This window comes from Zalophus californianus, chromosome 5 (genome assembly GCF_009762305.2).
Source record: "Zalophus californianus isolate mZalCal1 chromosome 5, mZalCal1.pri.v2, whole genome shotgun sequence".
In the NCBI taxonomy this organism is placed as follows: Eukaryota; Metazoa; Chordata; class Mammalia; order Carnivora; family Otariidae; genus Zalophus; species Zalophus californianus.
In genome coordinates this window covers 62165038-62186270 of record NC_045599.1, presented here as the reverse complement: position 1 = coordinate 62186270, position 21233 = coordinate 62165038, and the positions used below count along the sequence as shown (strand labels likewise).

Genomic DNA, 21233 nt, shown 5'->3' with positions numbered 1-21233 from the left:
GCTCATTTCTACCTCTCATTAAAACAGTAACAACAATGAACAATAGGAAAGAGTTATAGGAAAGATTTCAAACTTTTATCAATATGAAATAAGGTTTCCTGTGAAGATAAGCAAAGCCACAGACTACTCTCCAGATCTGTATCTGCTTCACTAATTCCCCACTCACAGGCAATTCATTGGGGGAGATATTCCACTAGATAAATCACAACCGAAGATACGTACAAAATAGTTTTCACTAAACTCCAGTAAACACTATCAATTAAACACAATGAATTAAAGAACCAGAGAGAAATCACTGAAATACATAGTCCAGATACAGAAAGTTAATACAGTAGCAAGAGATTTTTCTGTTTGATTTTTCATTAGGCAAAGTTACCTATATCTCCTTTAAAAGCAGTTCTTCAAACCAAATTCTTCTTTTTGGTCAAAGATTAGGTTGTTTAGCATTTATAATTTCCTTTCTTTTTTAACATTATAAAGCATTATGTCTTCGTGATAAAAAATCATTGCAGGGGCACCTGGGTGGCTAAGTCAGTAAAGCCTCTGACTCTTGATTTCAGCTCAGGTCATGATCTTGGGGTTGTGAGATGGACCCCTGTGTTGGGCTCCACACTGAGCGTGGAGCCTTCTGCAGATTCTCTCACCCTCTCCCTCTGCCTGTCCCCCATCCCTCCTTAAAAAAAAAAAAAAAAAAAAAAATTGCAAATATTGTAAAAGTATATAAAATAAAAAGTGAAATTCCCCTCACCCCAGCATTTCTATACCTCTGGTATGTATCCATTTTTAATAGGTCAGTGTGTATTTTTCCAGACTTTTAGAATTTTTTGGCCTACAATCACATACACACATATACATCCACCCACCCACCCTTGATTTAATCATGATGTATGGGGGCACCTGGGTGGCTCAGTCAGTTAAGCCTCCGACTCTTGATTTCAGCTCAGGTCATGATCTCAAGGTCGTGAGATTGAGCCCCAACTCAGGCTCCGCACTGGGCATGGAGCCTGCTTAAAATTCTCTCTCTCCCTCTTCCCTCTGCCCCTCTCCCCCTCACACACACACACACACACACACACACACACACTCTCTCTCTCTAAAAAAAAAAAAAAAAAAAAAAATCATGATGTATATACATATATTCCTTGATTTGATTTTTTTGCTTTTCATTCATGGCCATCTTTTCATGTCCTGCCATGTCAATGCTATAGATTTTGCTCTTTCTTTTAATGGCTTTATTGTATTCCATTACATGACTATGCCATAGTTTGTTTCTTTTAGCATTTCCATATTGCTAGATATTTTAGGTTGATTATAATTTTCTGCCACTACAACTAATACTGCAATACATATCATAGCATATATATCCTTATACACCTCTATTTTTCTGTGGTAGATTCCTAAAGGGGGCATTATTGTATGAAAGATTATGTGCGTTTTAAAGTTCAACAGACAACTGCCAATCTATCCTCAGAAAAAGACTGCATCGATTTATATTCCCAGAAAGAATGTAGGAGACTGTCCTTTCCCATATCCCATAAGTACTTGAACATTATTTGTTTGTTTTTAATTTCTGTGTATTTGATGAATTTTTAAATGTCATTTTTTGGTTTTATTTTTAAGATTTATTATTATTATTATTTAGAAATAGAGAGGAAGAGAGAGTGGGGGGAGGGGCAGAGAGAGAGAGAAACTGACCCCAGGCTGAGCGCAAAGCCTGGCTTGGGACTCAATAGATCTCACAGCCCCGAGACCATGACCTAAGCCAAAATCAAGAGTCAGACATTTAACCAACTGAGCCACCCAGGCGCCCTGCATTTTTTGGTTTTAAATTCTAGTTTCTTGATTACTAGTGCAAGTGAACATCTATTAATATGTTTATTGGTAATTTGCATTCTTCTGTGATTTGCCTTTTCCTACCCTTTGCCTATTTTTTTGATATTTAGTTTGCACTTTTCTTATGGAATTATATAAACTCTTTGTATATTACAAATAACTTTTATAGGATATAAATATATCCCTCTGCATCACAGAAAAACAAAGATGTGCAAAGATATGTGTGATATTAATAAGTATGTATATATATATAAATAACATTTTCATTCAATTTTCTTTTTAACTTCGTTTCTTATTTTATCATAAAGATTTTTTTTCACTTTTATGTAATAAAATCCGTACATTTTCTCTTTGCAGATTCTGAGTTACCGCCTTCATTAAAAGGCCTCCTACTTTGGCCCACCTCACCCTTAAAACTTTTTTGAATGTTAAACTTTATTCTGCACAAACATACATATGTTTTTAACTTTACATTTAGATCATTAGTCCATCTGAATTTTGTTTTTGTGTATGGTGTGAGGTAAGAATTTTTCCCAGAGGATTTCTAATAGTCCCTCTTTTCCCCATTGCTTCTTAATGCCACCTTACCATAAATTAAATTTGTGTGTATGTTTATTCCTTATTCTCTCTTGAGCTATTTGTCTCCTTAGACAATCACTGTCCAATTCTTAGTAAATACTGAAGTGGGTCATTAATTTATGCAGCAGACTGCAGATATAGACTACCTGAGACTCAGTCCTGCTAGGGAGGATGAAATTCCTAGAAAGAATCTCATTCACTTAAATTCAAAACTCAGGCATGCACTGGGGTTGACACCAGGTACTTTGCAGTAGTGATCAACTGGACATAAATCCAATTTCTCTGGAACAGTTAGGAGGCCCAAGGAATAAGACAGAGGGGACAGACAGAACAAGCTTCCTGAAGAGCCATGAGAAGTCTCACTCTAATCACTATTCTCATCAGCAGGAGTACCTCTGTGGGGTTTGAAGGCAGGAGTGTTTGAGCACTCCTCTCACTGGGAGGGCTGCTGTGTTTCCCAGTCCCTCACTCTGGGCAGCTACCTGTGGGGAAAGACATTTTTGCATCCTTAACTCATATTAAATGAATTTGAATCCTTGGCCTGTGTCTGCCAGGATCTATCCATCATTCACAGTGACCTTTATGATGCCCATGCAAATGTCATGCAATTTGGAGATCTCAAACTTCTACATCTTTTCTGCTTCCCGTTCCGAAAGTGCCAGATGATATTAGACTAAGGTTCTTGTCTTATTCATCTTTGTACTCCCAGAGACTCTAACACAGAGCTGAGAATCATAGTGAGCAATACTTTCTATTTCAGGAGCAGACCTGTTTCCTCCCATCTAAGTATTCTACAAAAAACTTCATAGTTAATTCACCAGGAACACCATCCCCACCACAAGGTCCAAAAAGAAGTAAATGGAGGAGTAAAAATGCAAAAGATCACCAAAAATGACAAACAAATGGCAAATAAGCCATTAAGCAAATTAAAACTACAATGAGATATCACTATGTATCTATCAGAATGGCTAAAATAACAAATAGTGACACCTTCTAATGCTGGAAGAGATGCAGAGACACTAGATCATTCACACACTGCTGCTTAGACTATAAAATCATATGGCAATTTCTTACAAACTAAACATGTAATTAACATACAACCCAATTACACTCATGGGCATTTATCCCAGAGAAATGAAAAACCTGTACACAAATGTTCACAGCAGTTTTATTCAGAATAGCCCAAAACTTGAAATATTTCCAACGTCCTTCAAAAGGTCATGGCTAACCTGTGATACATCATTCCACATTACTCAGCAATCAAAAGAGCAAACTATTTTTTTTTGCTTTCATTTTTATTAAGCTTTTTATTTTAATTCCAATATAGTTAACATACAGTGTTATTTTAGTTTCAGGTGTACAAAATAGTGATTCAACAATTCTCTACATTACTCACTGCTTTTCATAATGAGCATACTCTTTAATCCCCATCAACTATTTCACCCACTTCCCCTCTGGTAATCATCAGTTTGTTCTCTATAGTTAAGAGTCTGTTTCTTGGTTTGTGTGTGTATCTCTTTTTTCCTTTTGTTTATTTGGTTTCTAAAATTCCACATATGAGCGAAATCATATGGTATTTGTCTTTCTCTGACTGACTTCTATCGCTTACCTATATAATCCCCTCTAGTTCCATCCACATTGTTGCAAATGGGAAGATTTCATTTTTTGATGGCTGCATAATATTCTGTTGCATGTATATATATATATTTGTATATATATGTATATAATGTATATGTATATATATGGATATGTGTGTGTATATATGTATATAACCTATATGTGTGTGGGGTGTGTATATATGTATATATATATATATACATATATACACACACCACATCTTCTTTATCCATTCATTGTTGATGGACATCTTGGCTCTTTCCATAGTTTGGCTATTGTGGACATTGCTGCAATGAATATTGGGGTGCACATGCCCCTTCATATCCCTACATTTGTATCTTTGGGGTAAATACCCAGTAGTGCAATTGCTAGGTCGTAGGGTAGCTCTATTTTCAACTTTTTGAGGAACCTCCATACTGTTTTCCAGAGTGGCTGCACCAGCTTGCATTCCCACCAATGGTGTAAGAGGGTTCCCCTTTCTCCACATCCCCACCAACATCTGTCATTTCCTGACTTGTTAATTTTAGTGATTCTGACTGTAGTGAGGTGGTATCTCATTGTAGTTTTGATCTGTATTTCCTTGATGCTGAGTGATGTTGAGCATTTTTTCATGTGTCTGTTGGTCATTTGTATGTCTTCTTTGGAGAAATGTCCATTCGTGTCCTTTGCCCATTTTTCAATTGGATTATTTGTCTTTAGGTATTCAATTGTATCAGTTTTTTTATGTATTTTGGATACTAACCCTTTATCAGATATGTCATTTGCATGTATCTTCTCCCATTCAGTAGGTTGCCTTTTAGTTTTGCTGATTGTTTCCATTGTGTGCAGAAGCTTTTTATCTTGATGAAGTACCTTCATTTTTGCCTTTGTTTCCCTTGCCTTTGGAGATATGTCTAGCAAGAAGTTGCTGTGGTCGAGGTCACAAAGGTTGCTGCCTGTGTTCTCCTCTAGGATTTTGATGGATCCCTGTCTCACATTTAGATCTTTCATCCATTTTGAGTCTATTTTTGTGTGTGGTGTAAGGAATTGGCCCAGTTTCATTCTTCTGCATGTGGCTGTCCAATTTTCCCAACACCATTTGTTGAAGAGACTGTCTTTTTTCTATTGGATATTCTTTCCTGCTTTGATGAAGATTAGTTGATCATAGAGTTGAGGGTGCATTTCTGGGCATTCTGGTGCATTCTGTTACACTGACCTATGTGTCTGTTTTTGTGCCAGTATCATACTGTCTTGATGATTACAGGTTTGTAATAGAGCTTGAAGTCCAGATTGTGATGTCACCAGTTTTGGTCTTCTTTTTCAACATTCCTTTGGGTATTTGGGGTCTTTTCTGGTTCCATACAAATTTTAGGATTCTTTGTTCCAGCTCTGTGAAAAAAGTTGATGGTATTTTGATAGGAATTGCATTGAATGTATAGATTGCTCTAGGTAGCATAGACATTTTCACAATATTTGTTCTTCCAATCCATGAGCATGGAACGTTTTTCCATTTCTTTGTGTCTTCCTCAATTTCTTTCATGAATGTTGATAGTTTTCTGAGTACAGATCCTTTGCCTCTTTGGTTAGGTTTATTCCTAAGTATCTTATGGTTTTGTGTGCAATTGCAAATGGATTGACTCCTTAATTTCTCTTTCTTCTGTCTCATTGTTAGTATATAGGAATGCAACAGATTTCTGTGCATTGATTTTATATCATGCCACTTTGCTGAATTCCTGTATGAGTTCTAGCAATTTTGGGGTGGAGTCTTTTGGGTTTTCCACACAGAATATTATGTCATCTGCAAAGAACGAGAGTTTGACTTCTTCTTTGCTGATTCGGATGCCTTTGATTTCTTTTTGTTGTCTGATTGCTGAGGCTAGGACTTCTAGTACTATGTTGAACAGCAATGGTGAGAGTGGACATCTCTGCCATGTTCCTGACCTTAGGGGAAAAGCTCTCAGTTTTTTCCCATTGAAAATGATACTCGCTGTGGGCTTTTCATAGATGGCTTTTATGATACTGAGGTATGTTCCCTCCATCCCTACACTGGGAAGAGTTTTAATCAAGAAAGGATGCTGTAGGGGCACCTGGGTGGCTCAGTTGTTGAGTTGAGCGTCTGCCTTCAGCTCAGGTCATGATCCCAGGGTCCTGGGATCGAGCCCTGCGTGAGGCTCCCTGCTCGGCAGGAAGCCTGCTTCTCCCTCTCTCACTCCCCCTGCTTGTGTTCCCTCTTTTGTTGTGTCTCTCTCTGTCAAATAAATAAATAAAATCTTTAAAAAAAAGGGGGTGCTGTACTTTGTCAAATGCTTTTTCTGCATCTATTGAGAGAATCATATGGTTCTTGTCCTTTCTTTTATTTATGTAGTGTATCATATTGATTGATTTGCAGATGTTGAACCAACCTTGCAGCCCAGGAATAAATCCCACTTGGTCGGGGTGAATAATCCTTTTAATGTACTATTGGATCCTATTGGCTAGTATTTTGGTCAGAATTTTTGCATCCATGTTCATCAGGGATATTGGTCTGTAATTCTCCTTTTTGGTGAGGTGCTTGTCTGGTTTTGGGATCAAGGTAATACTGACCTCATAGAAAGAGTTTGGAAGTTTTCTTTCCATTTCTATTTTTTGAAACAGCTTCAGAAGAATGGGTATTATTTCTTCTTTAAATGTTTGGTAGAATTTCCCCTGGGAAGCCATCCAGCCCTGGGCTCTTGTTTGTTGGGAGATTTTTTATTACTGCTTTAATTTCCTTGCTGGTTATGGGTCTATTCAGGTTTTCTATTTCTTCCTGGTTCAGTTTTGCTGGTTTCTACTCTCTAGGAATGTATCCATTTCTTTCACATTGTCTAATTTGTTGGCATGTAGTTACTCATAATATGTTCTTATAATTGTTTGTTATTTCTTTGGTATTGTTTGTGATCTCTCCTCTTTCATTCATGATTTTACTTGGGTCCTTTCTCTTTTCTTTTTGATAAGTCTTGCCAGGGGTTTATCAACCTTATTCTTTCAAAGAACAAGCTCCTAGTTTTGTTGATCTGTTCTAATGTTCTTTTGATTTCTATTTCATTGATTTCTGCTCTAATCTTTATTATTTCTCTTCTTCTGCTGGGTTTAGGCTTTATTTGCTGTTCTTTCTCCAGCTCCTTTAGGTGTAAGATTAGGTTGAGTATTTGAGAACTTTCTTGTTTCTTGAGAAAGGCTTGTATTGCTACATACTTCCCTCTTAGGACTGCCTTTACTGCAGCCCAAAGGTTTTGAAAAGTTGTGTATTCATTCTCATTTGTTTCCATGAAATTTTTTTTAAAGATCTTACTTATTTATTTGAAAGAGAGAGACACAGTGAGAGAGGGAACACAAGCAGGGGGAGTGGGAGGGGAGAAGCAGGCTTCCCGGCAAGCAGGCAGCCTAATGCGGGGCTCCATCCCAGGACCCTGGGATCATGACCTGAGCCAAAGGCAGACACTTAACAATTGAGCCACCCAGGTGCCCCTCCATGAATTTTTTTACTTCTTTAATTTTCTGGTTGACCCATTCATTCTTTAGTCAGATACCTCTATGTATTTGAGTTCTTTCCAAATTTCCTCTTGTGATTGAGTTCCAGTTTCAAAACATTGTGGTCCAAAAATATGCAGAGAATGATCCCAAACTTTTGGCACCCATTGAGACCTGATTTGTGATCCAGGATGTGATCTATTCTGGAGAATGTTCCATGTGCACTGTATTCTGTTGCTTTAGGATGGAATGTTCTGAATATATCTGTGAAGTCCATTTGGTCCAGTGTGTCATTCAAAGCCCTTATTTCCTTGTTGATCTTCTGCTTAGATGATCTGTCCACTGCAGTGAGGGGGGCATGAAAGTCCCCCACTATTATGGTATTATTATTGATGTGTTTCTTTGATTTTGATATTAATTGGCTATATATTTGGCTTCTCCCATGTTAGGGGCATAAATATCTGCAATTGTTAGATCTTCTTGTTGGATAGACACTTTAGGTAGGATATAGTGTCCTTCCTCATCTTTTATTATAGTCTTTGGTTTAAAGTCTAATTTGTCTGATATAAGGATTGCCACCCCAGCTTTCTTTTGAGGTCCATTAGCATGATAAATGGTTTCCACCCCTCACTTTCCATCTGGAGGTGTCTTTGGGTCTAAAATGAGTCTCTTGCAGACAGTATATCGATGGCTCTTGTTTTTAAATCCAATCTAATAACCTGTGTCTTTTCATTGGGGTATTTAGCCCATTTACATTCAGAGTAACTATTGAAAGACATGAATTTATTGCATTGTATTACCTGTAAAATGATTGTTACTTTATATTGCCTCTGTTCCCTTCTGGTCTATGTTAACTTTTGGGCTCTCTCTTTGCTTAGAGGATCCCTTTTAATATTTCTTTTTTTTTTTAATTGTTTTTTTTTTTAAACTTTTTATTTATTTATTCATGAGAGACAGAGAGAGAGAGAGAGAGGCAGAGGGAGAAGCAGGCTCCCAAGGAGCAGGGAGCCTGATGCGGGACTCGATCCCAGGACCCTGGGAACATGACCTGAGCCGAAGGCAGACACTTAACCATCTGAGCCACCCAGGCGCCCCCTTTTAATATTTCTTATAGGGCTCGTTTGGTGATCACAAATTCTTTAAGTTTTTGTTTGTCCTGGAAGCTTCTTATCACTCCTATTTTGAATGACATCCTAGTTGGATGAAGTATTCTTGGCTGCATGTTTTTCTCATTTAGCACCCTGAATATATCATGCCAGTCCTTTTTGGCACACCAGGTCTCTGTGGATAGGTCTGCTGCCAGTTTAATGTTTCTACCCTTGTAGGTTACTTATCTCTTGTCCTGAGCTGCTTTCAGGATTTCCTCTTTGTCTCTGAGATTTGTAAGTTTCACTATTACATATAATAGTGGTGTTGACCTATTTTTATTGATATTGGGGGGGGTTCTCTGTGCCTTCTGGATTTTGATGCCTGTTTCCTTCCCCAGATTAGGAAAGTTCTCTGTTATAATTTGCTCCAATATACCTTCTCTCCCCCACTTTCCTCTTCTTCTGTGATCCCAATTATTCTAATATTGTTTCACTTTATGGTATCACTTATCACTTATCTCTCAAATTCTCCCCTCATGATCCAGTTGTTTCTCTCTTTTTCTCAGCTTCTTTATTCTCCAACGTTTGATCTTCTATTTCACTACTTCTCTCTTCTGCCTCATTGATCCTAGCAGTTAGAGCCTCCATTTTTTATTGAATCTCATTAATAGCCTTTTTGAGTCTAACTTGGTTAGTCTTTTATTTCTCCAGAAAGGACTTTTCTAGTGTCTTCTATGCTTTTTTTTTTCAACCCCAGCTAGTATCTTTATAATCGTTATTCTGAACTCTATTTCTGACATCTTACTTATGTCCATACTGATTAGGTCCCTGGCAGTCAGTACTGCCTCTTGTTCTCTTTTTTGAGGTGAGTTTTTCCATCTTGTCCTTCTGTCCAGAGAAGAATAGATGAATGAGAAAATAAAATACTAACATGGCAACAATGGCCCCAGAGAAATATACACTAAACAAATCAGATGATATCCTAAACTGGGGAAAAGAAAAAAAAAAAGAGAGAGAGAGAGAGAATGTAATCAGAGAGGTGAGCAGAATAGAGCAATACACTGGATTCTGTGTGTAATTTGGTCTGTTTTTGAGAAAACTAGATCCCAAAACTGTAAAGAAACAAAAACTTATATATGTATAATAATAAAGTTAAATACAATGAAGGGACAGAATACTGTAAAAATGGAAATTAAAAGAACAAAAGAGAAAAACAAAACATACAGCAACAACAAAAAAGGAAGGACTATCAACAGGTGAACAGAACAGAGCAATATACTATCTCCTAAGTGTATTTTGATCAGTTTGTTAGAAGAAACTACATCTCAAAATTGTAAAGAAAGAAAAATTTATATATACGAAAATAAAACTAAATACATTGAAAGGATAGAATGTAACTGTAAAGATGAAAATTTAAAAAGACTTAAAACAAAAAACAGAAAGAAGAAAAAGAAAAAAAAGAGAAAGAAAAACAAAAAGAAAAAGAATATGATCAGACAGGTGAATAGAACAGAGCTATACACTAGATTTTGGGTGTATTTTGGTCTGCTAGAAGAGACTGCATCCCAAAAAAAAAATCTTAAAAAAAAAAATTTAAAAAAAAGGGTGCCTGGGTGGCTCAGTTGATTAGGCGACTGCCTTCGGTTCAGGTCATGATCCTGGAATCCCGGGATCGAGTCCCACATCGGGCTCCCTGCTCAGCAGGGAGTCTGCTTCTCCCTCTGACCCTCCCCCCTCTCATGCTCTCTCTCTCTTTCTCATTCTCTCTCTCAAATAAATAAATAAATAAAAATCTTAAAAAAAAAAAGAAGAAACTGCATCCCAAAATTGTAAAGGAAGAAAAACTTATATTTATACACAAAAATAACATTAAATACAATGAAGGGCTAGAATGTAATTGTAAAAATGAAAATTAAAAAGGATTTTGGGGCACCTGGGTCGTTCAGTTGTTAAGCATCTGCCTTCGGCTCAGGTCATGATCTGAGGGTCCTGGGATCGAGCCCCGCAACAGGCTCGCTGCTCCTCCCTCTCCCACTCCCTCTGCTTCTCTGCTTGTGTTCCCTCTCTCGCTGTGTCTCTCTCTTTCAAATAAATACATAAAATCTTAAAAAAAAAAAGGATTTTAAAAAGGAGTTGATAAAATAAGAAATGGTTGAAAAAGTTAAAAAAAAAAAAAAAAAAGCCATGAATTCCACGTGCTGTATTCCCCTAGAGCTGCAGTTTTGCATTTCTCACTGATCAGTAAACTTGGTTTTGGCTGGTTGTTCTCACTGATCTTCTGGGGGAGTAGCCTGTTGCACTGATTATCAAGTGTATTTGCCCGAGGCAGAACTACACCGCCCTTGCCAGAGGGCCCAGCTAAGTAATCTGCTCCGGATTGCTCTATGTGCCATTTGTGCAGTTTAGAGGATGAGAAAGAAAATGGTGGCCTCCCAATCTCTGGCCTCAGAGCCAAAAGCTTGGGGCCCCACTCCTCAGTGTGTCCTCAGAGAAAAGCAGTCAATCACTCCTGTCTCCCTGGTCTCCAGCTGTACTTCCTGCTCTATCTCAGGCATGCAACCCCATTTTGAGTCTCCAAACCCTGCAGACTCCTGTGGCGCGCTCCCACACTGCTCCTCCCAGGGGAGGAAGGGGGTTCTCGCTGGTTCTGCTGCTTGTTGGGTCCCTGCTCAGAGTAGTGGCCAACTGTGCTATGGTCCGCAGTTTATGGCAACCCTGAGCTACGAGCCCACTCCTGGGCTCACTCTTTGCAGCCAGCTTCCTCGATCTGATGCCTAGGAGCTCTGCTGCTCTCAGACACCCCCAATCTTCCTGTGACCCCAAGGATCCTGAGACCACACTGTCCCAGCTAGGGTTCCGTCCCTGCTTAGCAGCCGGAGCAATGTCCCTCACTAGAGCAGACTTCTAAAGGTTCTGATTTTGCGCTCTGTTGCTCTATCACTTGCTGGTAGCCAGCTGATGAAGTCTCCCTCCCCCTGGGGTCTATCTTCCCCATATATTGCCTCAGATTCACTTCTCCATGCCTCTTACATTGCAGAAAGTGGTCACTTTTCTATTCATAGAGTTGTGGCTATTCTTTTCTTCGATCTCTGGCTGAGTTTGCAGGTGTTCAGAATGATTTGATAGCTATGTAGCTGAATTCCTGGGACCAGATTAAATTAAGGTCTCCTACTCCTCCGCCATCTTGGACTCGGATTCTATCCTTTCTCTCGTTGATGTGATGTATCAAGTTGACTGATTTGTGAATACTGAACCACTCTTGCATCCCAGGAATAAATCCCACTTGATCATGGTGAATGATTTTTTTTTAAATGTACTGTTGGATTTGATTTGCTAGTATTTTGTTGAGGATTTTTGCATCCATGTTCATCAGAGATATTGGCCTGTAGTTCTCTTTTTTTGTGGTGTCTTTATCTGGCTTTGGTATCAGGATAATACTGGCCTCATTGAATTCCTCTTCTGTTTTTTGGAATAGTTGGAGAACAATAGGTATTAACTCTTCTTTAAATGTTTGGTAGAATTCACCTGTGAAGCTATCTGGTCCTGGACTTTTGTTTATTGGAGTTTTTTGATTACTTGCTCAATTTCATTGCTGGTAATCGGTCTGTTCAAATTTTCTATTTCTTCCTTCTTCAGTTTTGGGAATTTATCCATTTCTTCTAGGTTGTCCAATTTGTTGGCATATAATTTTTCATAATATTTTCTTATACTTGTTTGTATTTCTGTGGTGTTGGTTTTTACTTCTTCAACAGAGCAAACTATTGATACAACTACTTGGGTGACTTTCCTGAGAATTATGTAAGTGATAAAGCCAATCCAAAAAGGCTACAGACTATATAATTCCATTCATATAAGATTTTTGAAATGACAGAATTTTAGAAATGAAGAGCAGAGATCAGATTAGTGTTAGGAGGGGGGCAAAGGGAGGTGGGTTAGTGTTACCAAAGGGCAACATGAGGAATCCTCATAGTGATGGAACTGTTCTGTATCTTGACTCTGGTGGTGGATACGTGAACCTACATGTGATAAAATTGTATAGACCAAATATACACACACATACACACACACACACAAGCAAAACTGGAAAATCCAAATAAGATTAGTGGGTTGTATCAATGCCAGTATCCTGGTTGTGATATTATACAATAGTTTCACAAGATATTACCTCTGGGGGAAACTCAGTAAAAAGTACTCAGGATCTTTCTGATTACTTCTTATTACTGCATGTGAATCTACAGTTAACTAAAATATTTCTATTAAAAAATGAAAAGGAAAGATAGGCAATTTGAGTCTTGTTAAAAATGAATTAAGACCTCAGGTGCTAACAATACAGATGGCAGAGGGATCAGGTTAATAAAGACAGGCTAATTTCTGGGATTTGTTTTACAATAACACAGGAGAGGGGTCTGTGGGTGGAGGTATAGCAGGGGCATGATTGGCCACGGAGTGGTAACTGTTGGGGTTGCTTAATGAGTCCATTGGTATTCATTATTATACCATTCTGTCTACTTTTGTTAATATTCTAAATTATCCAAAAAAATAGATAACAAAGTCTTCTGAAACCATGTGCAGGATAAAGAACTCTTGGAACTCTAACAGTGAAAGGAACTTGAATCATTTCATCTAGCCCAACACTCAACAACAAAGCCCAGAAAGGTGGGTGGTTTACCCAATGTCACTCCTAGTTAGAGGCACAGATAGGCCTATAACCATGTGGAAACACTGAAATCATTGCTCTTTGTACTGTAGTATGCCCCTTCTTATTACCATACTTAATTTGCACTGATGTTCTGGACAACATAAGATTAATAGTAATATTTTTAGTAAGTTTATTAATACTTTTTTCTTTTATTATGTTTTTAAAGAAGGATTTAGGTATGTGTAACTTGATTTAAGAGTTACTAGAGGGGGCGCCTGGGTAGCTCAGATGGTTGGGCATCTGCCTTTGGCTCAGGTCATGACCCCAGGGTCCTGGGATCAAGCCCCGCATCGGGGTCCCTGTCCGCGGGAAGCCTGCTTCTCCCTCTCCCACTCCCCATGCTTGTGTTCCCTCTCTCGCTGTGTCTCTTTCTGTCAAATAAATAAATAAAATCTTAAAAAAAAATAGTTACTAAAAAAAGAAGTCACATGTACCTTTGTTTTCCTCAAAATGTTGCTATTTCATTAAATTAGAAGATACCTGTGTTTACAAAACTACATTCAAGGAGCAAAAAGATTAAGTGGTTCCCATTAATTATAGAAACCTTGCTTTTATTGAACTCAATTAACAATAAGTTGACAGTGATCTCTCATTTACAAAATCTGATATGAATTAAGCTTTACAAGTAAATCCCTTTAAATAGGGATCATGCTGAAGACTCTTCACAGATATTTTATTGAAATCAAACCCAAATAGTGTGTTGGGCTTAGGAAATGAGATCCATATCTCTATTTAGCCTACAGGGAAAAGTAATTGAAGGAAGAAAAACTTTTCTTCTACCACTAAAAATCTCTATTACTATTACTGAGCAAACCTAAGTAACGAGCTTTATTCGTAATGTCGCCTTGAGGAAAAGAGAGTCTATGTGTTTATCTTCTACCAGTCAGGTCTTTAATTCAAGCCTAACGGTAACGGGCCAGAATCATAGCCAGGAAGCCAAAGCGTGATAGGGGGCAGTTCTGGTTCAGAGGCAATCTGCAGTTATATCCATCAGTGGACACATAAGCCATCTCACCACAATGGGAAAATGGGCTATGGAACAAACTTGATTTTCTTGAGCCAACAAAAGCTTTTAGGATCTTCAGAAGTGATAAAGACTGAGGTTGCCAGGGCTGTTCAGTCAGTTAAGCCTCTGAGGTCTGGTTATGATCTTGGGTTCCTGGGATCAAGCCCCTCGTGGAGCCCCACGTTGGGCACCATGCTCAGTGGGAAGTCTGTTTGCCCCTCCACTCCTCCCCTGGCTCATGCACATTCTCTCTCAAATAATTTTTTTTTTTAAAAGTGACAGAGTGATGAAGCTTTTTGACAAACCAATGAAAAATCAATTCCTTAAGAAAGAATTTTAATTATTAAAATATATAAAGTGAATTATAAAAATAATCTAAGTGGGACTTTAAGTAAAAGCAGGCCTTTTTTTGTTTCACATGTTTTACAGTGGGGTGGTCTTTTTACTGTCTTTACTCCTAGAATGACTTTTTTCATGATCTCTGTGGCTTTTGAGTAAATGACTCACAAGAACCTTTCCAAGTGATGGCATTCTTTCAGCAATTGTAAATGTAGTATCTGGTACGCAAGAGAGGGCTCAACACAAGACAGGCACGTGTCTTACGGTACCCAGGGTGACATCAAAACAACAAAGGGCAGTCACCAAGATGATCCCAAGGATAGCATCTCAGTGATGCTTCCCCTGTTCCCAGGAATATTATCACTCCTCCTCCTGATTTTTTAAAAAAAGCAAAACAACACCCATGATTCTTTGCTCTCCCAGTTTCCTAGGAGGGGAGAGAATTAGCATCAGCATGGCCAATGTGGGCTCCCACTGAGAGAAAGAATCTGTCTCCTGTGCAGGATTAAATCCTCCTCTGCAGCCTGGCATACTCAAGGGCAAGGCAGGAGGGAGGTGACGAAGAAACCCGCCAAAGCACATCTGGCAGTTTTCTGAATGTTTACAGCTGGCTCCATTGTGCTTCTTAGGTCCTGTTTTCTTTAGGACTGTGCAGGAGACAGCAAGACAGCTTGAGTCTGGAGTTGGACAGCTAGCATATCGGATAGTACAAGCTGACTGTGGAAGAGGCTGCCTCTTAGATTCCATGCCAGAGAACACAGCTCCCCTGGTGGGAGGGAACAGTAATAATGTTTAATAGCACCTATCAGATGCCAACGACAATTAGCCCTGACATGAGAACAATATATAGATAGCATTGTTTTCTGAGAAAAAAATCAGAAGCGCTCAGAAGGACTTCTTAAAAGAAAAGTTTGGTTCTTGTAACCTACTTTTTAGGATTCCTGAGCAGGTATAAGCAAAAAGGGTTAGCAAGATAAGGGATTTTAAAATCAGACATTCCTTGGGGGAATCATGACTAGGTGGACAAAGACGGAAAGACTTTTTACTTGGTATTCTGGGCTTCAGAATCAGTCAAATGTGATTCTATTCAGAGTTCCCCTTTGCTTGTCACATAAGAAAAACCAGCATCAGTTTACATTTTTTCTGTGTTTTTCTCCTTCACTCAGCAAAGACCATCACATTTGAGGGGTAGGGAATGTTAAACATTTGTATTCTTGGGTTCCAGTCCCAAACTTCTGCTTTTGAATTCAGCACCTCTGGGACTGTATTTAAGAATCTACCTTGTTTACAATGTTCCAGGTGATGCTAATGCAAGTGGTCAACAAATCACTCCAGAAAGCCTTGCTTCACATATACATGAAGGGTCTAATTCGGGATTCTTTACTTTTGTAGTTTATGGGATTCCAGCATGGAGAAAGCCCAATCACCAGAGGCTCAAAACCATGCAAAAAACCAGCTTGCCTTCAGTGGCTGCTCATCTATGTCTTCAGGAGAATTGGTATCTCACTGATTTCCTCTCAGTGGGAGCCTATGCACCTCTGTTAACCTAAGACATAAGCTCATCATCCCCACTCAAGGGTCAGAGACCCTGGTCTTTCCCTTTATTTCCTCCTATCCAAAAAAAAAAAAAAAAAAAAATCCTTCATTTTCTCTTTTTCCTTTGAATTAATTCTTGTTCAAGTATCAGTGGCCATTAATGGCTTAGTATGGTACTCCTTTATCGATTATTACATTCAGTTGCAGATCTGTAGCTAATAGCCCTAATCAAAAGGAATCTTTACTAGTAGAATTTGGGGTGCCAAAAAGAAGTAAGTTTTGTACCATGCATGTAACCATTAATGTGTAAGACATGCCTTATAAGCCACCTTGTTTTAAATCCAGAGCCAGAAAATTCTTCCCTGTGCTACAGGGTAAATCAGGTTCCACTAGAGTTATCCTTGCAGAGAGTTAAGAAACAAGAGTCATCTTTTATATAATACCTCTCAAAATTATGAACTAATGTACTGTCTTCAGATTTCTCTTTCCCATATTAAACAATCTAGTTCTTCTCATTTTTCTTATATTCCCTAATTCCAGAGGTCGCAAATGTTTTCTTATGAAGAGCCAGAGAGTAAATATTTTAGGCTTTGTGGGCCATATGTCTCTGTCATTGTAGCCTAAAAGCAGACATTAACAGCATGTAAACAAAAGGACTATACTCCAGTGAAACTTTATTTACAAAAACAAGGTATGGCCCATAGACCTCAGTTTGCCTACCCCTACAAGTCCCATCTTTGGGCCTTCCTTAATTTCATTTTATTGTACTTTTATAAGTAGTAAGCAGAATTTTATTAAAGGAACTATAGCTCCATTTTGTAAACTTTCCCCTTTATCTTTTTCTTTCTTTTTTTTTTTAATCTTACGATGTTACATTGGATTTCCTATGGGGATAAATTCCGAGCCTTAAAAGAATGATGTTAATTGAATCCAATAGGCTGAAGTTTGGCTGAAGTCATTTAGTAAAGCAGAGATAGCACTACCCTAATTTAAACAAGTGAGATTTTTAAATGTCTTGATGAATAAACTGCAAATTTCTTCAGCATATGAATAAACTTGTATACTCAAATCCAGAAATGGGTAAATTTCACTGCCAAAGAGTGAAAATGATAAGGTCTTGATAAACAGACCAAAAGGCAAGCACCACAGTACTTTCAGAGTGTGGTGCCCCCTAATGTAGGGGCTCTCCCACACCCCGTGCACAAGAAATGGCACATGGAGGAAAGAGCAGAGAACTGCTCCCAAGGACCTTCAAGTAAGCCAGCAGCTCCTTCTACTTCCTCAGGACTGTGTCTCGCTTATGTGGATGTGAATAGGGCTTTATTCGTTTGCTTGTTGGCTTTGTTACCAGAAGAATCCCTTAAAGAGTTCTAGAGGTACGTACGCCACATGCCAGGCACTGTATTTGTGCCAGGACAAATCATGGTGTTACTTTTATTTCTTTTAAGATTTTTTAAAAAACTTATTTATTAAAGAGAGAGAGAGAGAGCAGGGGGTGGGGCAGAGAGAGAAGGAGAGAGAGAATCCCAAGCGGACTCCGTGCTGAACACAGACTCCAATGCGGGGCTCAATCTTACAACCCCAAGATCATGACCTGAACCAAAATCAAGAGTTGCACACTTAACTGACTGAGCCACCCAGGTGCCCCCATGGTGTTACTTTTAAATAATATTATTTCAGCAGCAATGAGAGCACAATGAAAGTTCTCATCTTTCTACTGGAGTGTAAGAATACACTCAAAATCTCAGATAAAAACAGCCAGCTATTATAGAAACATAGTATAATCAAATGTGGAAAACGGCATGGAATTTGGAGTTAGACCTGGATTCAGTTCCTGGCTCTGCCTCTCACTGGAAGGATAGATCACTTAATCCCTCTGAGCCTCAAGTTCCTTATTTGTTAAGGAAAGCCACTTTTCTCCCATTTTTCCCTTGTTTGAAGTGTATTAAACAAGACAGAGTGTAAAACTATCTGACGCATAGTAGGTGTACAGATCAATTTATTCATTCATTCATCATCAAATGTTAAAGGGTACCTTCTCTGCTCTAGACCAAGGGTCAGCAAACATTTTCTTAAAGGACCAGATAGTAAATATTTTCAGCTTTGTGCACCACATGTTTCTGTCAAAACCACTCAACTTTGCCACTGTAGCATAAAAGCAGCCTAGACAATATGCAAATTGAGTGTGGCTTTGTTCCAATATAACGTTATTTATGGACACTGAAATTTAAATTTCATATAATTTTAATGTGTCATGAAACACTGTTCTTTTGATTCGTTTTCAAACAAAAAAAAAAAAGTAAAAACCATTCTTAGCTAGTGAGCTGTACAAAAATAGGCAGCAGGCATTAGTTCGACAACCCTTGTTCCAGACACTGTCCTAGGCTCTGGGAACAGAGGGCAGAACAACAGATACTGCGCCCCCAAGGGAGGAAACATGTTAAGCAATCACACAAATAATGAAATTATCATCATAATAAGTGCTACTAGAGAAAATGCACAGTCCCCAGCGTGTATATAATTTTACCACATCTATAAACTCGGTGTGTGAGATTCTAACCTTTTTTGTTTCAGCTCTTTGAAGTATAAACCAATTTATATAGCTCGGACCTCTTAAATATCCCAATCACTGTTTCCCAAGGTTTATTTTTAGTTCATTGACCATACCATCCATCCAGATAGATTTTTAGGAGTAGGAGTTTTTTTGTTCGTGTTCACCAGACTCCTTATCACCTAGAATATGTCACCTCTGTAACCTCTAACCATCCAAGCTTCTTTCTGGCAAGCTCTTCGTGTTGCCCACTAAAAGATCTCCTTGCACACTTCATCCTGTTCACTCCATTCCGGCTGCCCTCAGCAACAGTTTCTGTTTAATAATGTCCCATACATTTTTTTCTCAGCTCTGCACATACTCATATATATGTGCTCACATGTGCACAGTGTGTGTGAACAGAGCACATACACACTCATTCACTAGCGATTACTAAGCAACTGTTATGTGCATGGCATGGAGCCGCCACTGGAAAGAGGAAGGTGAATGAAACAGACGTGGCCTCTGCTCAAAAGAGCTTTGTTGCAAATGCTCTAGGAATGTAAGAGAGCATCTTGGGGCCTTATCTGGTCCATGGTCAAAGAAAGGCTTCTTCTGCATGGCACACATACACACATCCCTTAGGATGTGAGGGCCTCAAGGGCAGGGCTCATGCCTATCTTATTCACTTAGGTATCCTAAGCATCCTGAACAGTACCTGGCAAATAAAAGACATTCAATCAGTATCTGTTAAATGAAATAAATGAATGCAATGAGTGTAAACTTTCTGTTGCCATTTCCACCCTATAAATCAGAAGGCTGTACACTTTTTTGGTTGGACTCCAGAAGTCAAAAAATGTAAGCACTCATCTTTAATATGTGCATATTTACCTTTCAATCAATTATGAACATGCATTTCTATATAATATATTATATATATTATAAAACACATTAAAATTGAAAAACTTTCGAGACAAATTTGAAGGAGAACTATTTTTCCAGTAATGATTTTAGTTAGATGATAATCTGGGCATGGGTAGAAATAGCCTTTCCATCCTGCTCTTTGCTCTGAGCACCAAAGAACCTTCACTGGCACCCTGCTCTCACCTCTTCTTTGGGCTTCTTGCCCATTTTGCACTCAGTTTTCTGGGCCAGTGGCTGTGGCTAAATAAAGTTGCAGAAATGTTGATTTTAACATAGACACTGAAAAAGTTAGCACCTCAAAATGGTCACACATGTAAGTAGCATGCAAATGAGCCCACTGTTGCCTGTCTTTCCTTGGGCTCCCCGCTCCAGAGCTAGTACTGCTGAGCAGCCAGTCCTGATCACAGTCCCAGACAATCCGACAGCTGGACACCAAATGCCCAGATCCTGCCTGCCCAGCAGTCCTGTCTCTCTCTCCAGCACTGGGGGCACAGCCTTAACTCAAAACTGACTCTGAAGGGTCTTTCTCTTCATAAAGAATCCCGTTCTAATCAGCACATAAACAAAAAGCCCTGGGTTCCAAAAGTATGATCAACACAATAAATGTTATAGAAAAATATGGTTATTTTATTTATAATGATACAGAAACCTTTTTGCCAGTAGTATTTTGATAAGAACAATTTGACTGAATATGCTGCAGTTGTTTTATTTGTTTTGTTTTAAATCTTAATTGTGATATGGCATTTTCTGGCTTCAGTTCTTTTTCCATTTTTTTTTTTTTGTTGATAGGTAATTTTAATGGTTGCAATAGCTGAGATGTACAAATCCACATGGAACAAGTACAATGGTCCCCCCTCATCCACAGCGGATATGTTCCAAGACCCCCCAGTGGATGCCTGAAACCATGGATAGTACTTGAATCCTATACACTCTATAGAGTTTTCCCCTATACATACATACTTAGGATAAAGTTTAATTTATAAATTAGGCACACTTAGAGATTAACAACAATAACTAATAATAAAACAGAACAAATATAACAATATAGCGTAATAAAGGTTATATGAATGTGGTGTCTCTCTCTCTTAAAATATCATATTTTATGGTACTCACCCTTTTTCCTGTGATGATGGGAGATGATAAAATGCCTACGTGACAAGATGAAGTGAGGCGAATGATGTGTAGGCACTGGGACATAGCATTAGGCTACTACTGACCTTCTAAGGATCTGTCAGGAGGACCATCTGCTTCTGGACCGTGGGTGACGGAAACCAGAGAAAGCAAACAGCAGATAAGGGCAGCTACTGTATATCACAGGGTGTGCTTAGTAAACCATGACACTGGCATTTCAGTCTCCTTCTCCAGTTATAAGAGGTTTGTCTTCATGTTCTGGATGCTCTTTAGTAAGTTGCTAATCAACATAGATAGCTTCATACTATCGGCAGGCACAACATACAGGCAGGTTGAGAGTCATTGTTAACAACAGTAAATATTAATCCTATCTGAAGTAGTCTTAGTTTCAAATTTGGACAGCTAATTTTTTGAAGGATCTGATTATATATATTTCTTTACACACTGCCATTTTTTTGTTCATGAGAGTTTCTTTGCAGG

The 21233-nt window shown here is 38.6% G+C and overlaps 1 protein-coding gene across 6 annotated transcripts in view; it reads right to left on the bottom strand.

The window, feature by feature from the left end:
• ATP6AP1L (ATPase H+ transporting accessory protein 1 like) overlaps positions 1-21233 on the bottom strand; it is a 286142-nt gene that overhangs the window by 136844 nt on the left and 128065 nt on the right. The gene's annotated exons all lie outside the window — the stretch shown is intronic.